The following is a 7,425-nucleotide window of genomic DNA, read 5'->3' on the forward strand; positions in this document are numbered from 1 at the left end:
CGGAGCACAGGCTCCGGATGCACAGGCTCAGTGGCCATCGCTCACGGGCCCAGCCGCTCCGTGGCATGTGGGATCTCCCCAGACTGGGGCACGAACCCACGTCCCCTGCATTGGCAGGCGGACTTTCAACCACTGAGCCACCAGGGAAGCCCAGGAATAACACTTAAAATGAGAAAATCTATAGCTTTCTTGTACAGAAATATTAAAGTATTATCTTTAGATAAAATAATATTTTTTAAAAATTCAATTTTGCACTAGATTTCCAAGACAATAAAACCAAAAGTAAAAATATTTGGAAGCCAAGAAACAAAACCATCACTATTCCTGAAAAATATGACATTATTTATTGAAAATTTCTTACAATTAATAATATAGTTCCCACATTTGCAAGAATTGAGTCAATATACAACATTTAATAACATTCTTATATTCAAAAGACAACCAATTAGCAAGTACTTTTTGCTTTTTTAAAGCCTCTCTTTGCAAAAGCAACAAATATAACATACTTATAGAAAATTCTAAACAAATAGTTGCAAAGTATATGTGGAAAATATTTTTTAAAAACATTGAGTGATATAAAAGAAGATTGACTAGAATGAGGGATAGATCACCATCATCGATAAGACAAATAAATGTAAAAATTTCAATTTTTTACCCAAATTAATCTATAAACCCAACAGAATCCCATAGAAACTCTAACAGAGTATTTTCTTGAACTTCACAGATTGTTTATACTGTTTGTTTGGAAGGTGAGATAGTAAGAATAGATAAGAGTAGAAGTGACGGTCATGAGCAAAATTCATGTTTTGAAAGTAAAGCCAACATATTGGATAAAGTTTGAGAAAGAAGAAAAGAATTACATGTTCCACACTGAATAACTGGAACAATGAAATTGGCTTTAATAACTGTAAGAATAAAATGGAAAACACTCTCAGAGGAGGTAGATGGGAGGTGGGGGTTGAAATGTCAAGATTGAGATATCTACCAGACATTCAAATAGATGCCCGTTGACATTGGCTATATGAATATGGTATTCAGGGAACAGGCATAGGCTGAATGTTAAAATGTTGTGTGGCTTCCTATATATAAACAGTATTGAAAACCAAGATACTGGATGAGGCTGCTAAATAAGTGAGGAAAAACAGAGCAGAGACCAAAGCTATGAATTAACTGGCAAGCATTACTAGAAGAAGCAGCCAGCTGAAGTAGCAGGAGAATCAACACAGTGTTGTTATTTGGAAGGCTAATAAATGAAGGGTTTCAGGAAAAGGTGAAAATATCACTGTGAAATGCTTCTATAGGTCAAAAACGCTATTGGGGATTAAATATTTAATTTGACAATGTGGAAGTCACTGGTTACCTTAACAAGTGTCATTTTGGTAGGGGGCTAGAGACAAAAGGGTGATTGGAGCTGGTTCAAGACAGAATAAAAAACATTTGGAGACAGCAAGGATAGACACTGATTTTGAGGAGTTATGGGGAAGTGGGATCAAGGGAGGGTTTTTTAATATGGGGTATTATAATGTATTTTTATAGTTATAGTGTTAATATGAGTAAGTGGGGAAATCAATGATGTAAGAGAGCAATGTGACTATTGTGAAACAATGTCCTTGAGTAGGTGAGAGTGAGTGAATAGAATGAAGAAAGTGATGGCTTGGCCTTAGATAGAATTACAGGAGTGAAGGCCAAATATAGGAGACCAAGTAATTGTGAGTTAGTATATCTTGAGACTAGAAATATTCTTTGTGATAAAATTATTTGGGAGATTGGGCCCAAAGAGAAGGAAGTATAGTCCCAACATATCACTTTTCCAGACAGATGGCAATATGTACATAGCCAAAAATAATATAAATTTTCTTCATTGGTTCTTTAACATTTACTTATTATAACAGACAAAGCACAGAAGGCTTGGTTGTGGATACACAAGTGAATGAAAATCTTAATAAGTTGACAATGTAAAATAAAAATATAGGTTAAAAATATTGGTATAATTGGAGGTGAGAAAAGACAGAGGAGACTGTATGAGGGCAAAAATTTTCAATTTACATAGAAGAAAAGTAAGCTACTGAGCAACACTGATGGAAGAGGAAATGAGGGTTAAATATATTATTTAATATTTAAAAATTGTGATATCAAATATTAGGTAGAATAGGATGTAAATGAGGTGGTGTAAATGAACTGCATCTCATTTTTCAAGGTAATCAATGGCACTGTTTGTATTTGATATATAAGAAAATAGAGGGATAAAATAGGCAAGTTATAAAGAATTCTGAAGATTACCACCAGAAAATAAAAATAGAAATCATTTAGGGAAGTGACATGTAGGATACGGGATCGAAGATGGGGAGAGATACTGGAGAATATGGTTTTTATTAAACACTTTGCTGTACTACTGGATTAGTTGCCTTAAGTGTGCAAAATTTGACAAAATATTTTTAAATTATAATATATCAACACTTTAATACTGTATAGTCATCAAAAATGAGATAGTTCTTAATGTGTTGACTTTTTTAGAGGTTTGTCATACATTGTCAATTTTTTAAAAAACAAATTATTGATAATATGGGAAAGAAGTTATACGTAAATATGTGTTTGTCTGTTATCTATTGCTGAGTAACAAACCCCCAAACTGCAGTGGCTTAAAACAATAAACATTTACTATTGTTCACAAGTTGACCAGTTCACTGAGTGGCTCTTGTCTTTGGAATTATTCATGTGTCTGAGATCACCTGCATGTAGGGTAAGCATCTATACTGACATTGTTGGGACCTCCTATATTTTTGGAAAGCATCTGGCTTTTGAAAGTGTAAATACAGAGTGAAGTAAGTCAGAAAGAGAAAAACAAATATCATATCTTAATGCATATATGTGGAATCTAGAAAAATGTTACAGATTAACCGGTTTGCAAGGCAGAAACAGAGACACAGATGTAGAGAACAAACGTATGGACACCAAGGGGGGGAAGTTGGGGGGGTATGAATTGGGAGATTAGGATTGACATATATACACTAATATGTATAAAATAGATAACTAATAAGAACGTGCTTTATAGCACAGGGAGCTCTACTTCACTGTACGGTAAAAAATAATACAACATTGTAAAACAACTATACCCCGATTAAAAAAAAAAAAGCTGGTCTAACATGACCTTGGCTGAGACAACTGGGCTTTCCTCTATGTGATGTCTCTTATTCTCTAGTAAACTAGGCCAGGCTTATTCACATGGAGGTTCAGGTGTCCAAGAGGGTAAAGTGTACAATGCTTCTGAATATCTGTGCTCAGAACTACACAATGTCCCTCTACTGTATCATGTTGGCCAAAATCAAGTTACAAGACCAGTCTGTAGTCAGAGCAAAGGGCATGGATACAAGTAGGCCAATGATTGTGGCCATCAATAAAATCAGTATTGTATTATGTGTTTTTTATAAGCATAGAAAAAGATTCACAAAGATGCAAACTAAACATATAATTGCATTATATATTTATAGTGTTGTATGTTTGTAATGTGAAATTAAGCTGGATGATCTTACTCTGTTTCACAAAATTTTCTATTGTTTCATTTTCATGGAAAACATCTATGTATTACTTTAAGAAAATTTTTAAGAGTTCCTTGTGCATTTAACAGATAAAAGTATACACATGAATCTCATGGATAAACAATACCCAGAATTGACAAAATAGCAGATGAGGAGAGAAGAAAAGAGATCATTTATCTGGGTTTTTAAAACTGTTTGGCACATCAATTTCTCACTCCGCTTCCCCCAAGGCTTCTAAGTTCACACTTCATTTCCGGGGTTGAGGAGACATCAGTCAAGTGAGGCACCCCTACCATTTAGTGGCTAAGGGGTGGCACAGAGACAATAAGGGTCAATTTGACTTATTAACTGTATTAAAAATAGTCTGGAAAACAGAACATAGAAATTTATGTTTGTGCCCCTGTGTGTGTGTGTGTTTGTGTGTATGTATTTCATTCTGGTGACTTTGTTACAGTAAGGAGAAAAGTCAGTATTCACTTCCTGTGTTCTAAAAGAGAGAAGCTACATATCAGAGGGGGAGTCAAATTCTATCCTGTCAAAGTATGAGAGAATTTGAGAAACTGCAGTTTCCCTTTTAGGTAATGCTGGTCCACTGAGAACAAAGAAAGAAAACTGCTTTCATTTTCACCACTTTTCCTGCCCAGGGAGCTGGAGCAGCAATGGCTGGTGAGTCGCTCTAGGCTTTCTGTTGTTTATGGTTATGTTTTGTGGGGAGAAAGAGCTCAGGAGGAAGGAACGGGTGAGAGGAGAAGGAGCAGTGAAGGGGGCACACACGAGACACAACTATTTTACTCTGAGACTGTAAGGGATGGAAGCTTGGGGCACAGTAATGAGTATGCTAAGAAAGTGTTTTAGACAATACATTACAACTTCTTGGAAAAACGGAAAATTTAGAAAAGCTGGACCTATGTTCTTAAAACTTTCTTGTTGATTTTAGACTTTTCTTTGGACTTCTGGACTTGACCCAGAGTTCTCACCCAAGTGTTACCTTGTCACAGTGAAAGGCCATGCAGTAAAAATACAGAGCAACTCGAGTTTCCTCCATATTTCTGCTCTCTGTGTGAATTTTAGTTGATAACAGTGAGCAAACCAGATACAGTTTGTGCTCTCATTCTCTGCACAGAGAGTCTCCCTGTCAGCCCTGCCCATGGAGACAAAAATGCATTCTTTTACAGGTGTAATATGTTTTACTGCTATACATATTGAATATAATGTGTTTTTAAATTAGGTATTGATAAAAATGACAGGAAGTGAAGGCATCATGGGTGATACAAAGACTAAACTGAGTCAGTGAACTCTCCCTGACTTACAGTGAAGTTGCTTCACTTCTCTGGACCTCAGTTTCCCCATCCAAAAAAAAAAAAAAAAAACATTAGATAATTGAACTTCTGTAGGTATTAGTCTAAGTGTTGTCCTCAGACTAGCAGCTTTGGCACCACCTCAGAAATTGTTAGAAATGTAAATTCATGGGCTCCACCCTGATCTATCAAAAAATAATTTCTGGGAATGGAGTGCAAAAAGCTCTGCTTATCAAGCTTTTTCCGGAGATTCTTTTTTAAAATCAAGAACCACTGGCCTGGAATCAGATATCTAAGCTCCTTTCCGTATCTAAAATCCTATCATCCTCACAGAGAAGAGACTACCAAAAGAAGAACCAGTCAACATGGTGAAGTTAATGGCCAGGAACGTGCTTGATGGCATTTTTGATGATTTGATGGAAAATAAAATGTTAAATAGGTGTGAGTTACAAAGATTAGGGGAAGAAGTGGACCACATTGTGAACAGGGCTGGAGACCTGGTTGATGATCTGATTGAGAAAACGTAAATGGCAGGCAAAATATTTAAGGACCATTTCTTCAACCTCAAGAAAAAACTGGGTTTAAGTGAGTATCTTAGTAAAGGGCTAGTAACTTGTTCTTTATCTACTATCCTTATGCAGTTTTTGTCTTTGTATTTCTTTTTGCAAGTGGATAATATACTATTCATATTTCTAACACCTTCTTTGCCTGACTGCCTATCTTATTTAATGCCACAAAATGTCCTGATCTACCCAGTCCCTGTTCCATCATCCCCAGTCTGACACTGATTAGGTGTTGAGTAATTATTTGTTAAAGGAATAAAGGGTGATGGTGCTGTATTAAATTAAATGATAGTCTTTAACTAATCTGTGTTACTCTGGCCATACACTGTGGCCTTTAGAGTCGTTCCCAGATATAGAATTATCAGTAGAACAAAACCCACCATCTTCTTCTTAGATGTGGATTACCCAAGGAACAAATCTCTGAGAGCCTGTATTTCTCCTTGTTAAAGGAACACAAAGGGAAATTGAAAGTTTGAGGAACATAGATGTGTCCTTCTCTCTAGAGCATGTATTGGCACACTTTTTCTTTGATGAGCCAGAGATTAAATATTTCAAGCCTTTCGGACCATATGGCTTCTATAATAATTACTCAAGCCTACTGTTGTTGTATAGAATCAGCGATAGAAAGTAAGTACAAAATAAGTGTGAATGTGTTCCAATAAAAATTTATTTACAAAAACAGGTGTCAGGCTGAATTTGGACAGTGGGCCATAGTTTACTGACCCCTAGTTCAGAGTAAAATTATACAAGAGTATATCCCCAATTCTTGGAATACCCTCTGGGACTATTTTGCTATTGTTGAAAGACTAACTTTTGTACAACAATGTATTTTTTTTCCTCATAATGAAAAGTGCTATTTCAGAAAACCTTAATTAATGAATTTGAATATCCCTTGAATTACAGAAGAGGAAGATAAATGAGCTCTTCTTTGTTTCAGAGAAAATCTGCCTCCTCTTTCACTTGGCACAAAGTTACAGTTTTCTAAAACAAACCTGGAACTTAGAGAATGGGACAAATCTCCATGCTTCATGGAGTAGTCAGTCCCAAGAGGAGCATAGTCATTTCTTAGTCAGTGCAAGGGAAAGAGTTTGAAGTGTATAGTTTCTATAAACTGAGTTCTGCTAACAAATTTTATTTTACTATTATTTCAGGATCTCATCCGGAAACTGAGAATGATGAATCTGAGAGCACTGAGTCAGTCATCTTCTTCTTTGAGAGGTAACTGCATCCAAATCTCACATCCCAAGTGAAAACTCTTAGACCTCTAGTGCTGTTAGAAGGTATTTCCTTAAAAACCTAGAAATTCTATGTTCTTAGTCAGTTTTCAACTTTGGAAATAACCTTCAGAATAGAGCATTGATCCTTAAATTTTTTCATTCCACCTCAGAATCTGAAGATGAAAGTGAAAAAAAGTAGAGATGAGGAAAAAGTTGAATCAGCCCAGGCATTGGCTCTCCCTCCAACAGGTAACTGCCCCAAACCCAGTGGCTCATGGGAACCCTCATTCATTACTTGGATTAAGGCAGCTGTACAATATCCCTACATTATAGTGGAAAGACCACTGAACTGAGGCTCAGAAAATCTGGCTTATTTCTCTCCTCTGCACCTAACAAAGTCCCTTAAAACTAAGGTTAGCATTTACATCCCTGATATTCAATTCTCCTAAGAATGTAGAAGTTGAAAGTGAAGATTATGAAACTGAGAAGAATGCTAGATTGTCCCAGGTATCTGTTCTAACTATGATAGGTAATATCATGGACACATAATGACATTATTAGAGCAAAGACAGATAAAGAAACTCCTTATGGTGTAGTGGAAAGAGAACTGAAGTAAAACCCAAGAAATGTGTAATACTGAGCCCATCACTGTCACTGATTAACCATATTTGCTGGTATAACCAATGTTTCTGAGACTCACATTTTTAAATGGAGTTGATAACATCTTTGAAAGGATTCATAAAACATCAAAGATATAGGCAACTACCAACTGTACAAAACAGAATAAGGATGTGATTAAGAAAAACACATT

Source organism: Hyperoodon ampullatus, assembly GCF_949752795.1.
Source record: "Hyperoodon ampullatus genome assembly, chromosome: 7".
Classification (NCBI taxonomy): Eukaryota; Metazoa; Chordata; class Mammalia; order Artiodactyla; family Ziphiidae; genus Hyperoodon; species Hyperoodon ampullatus.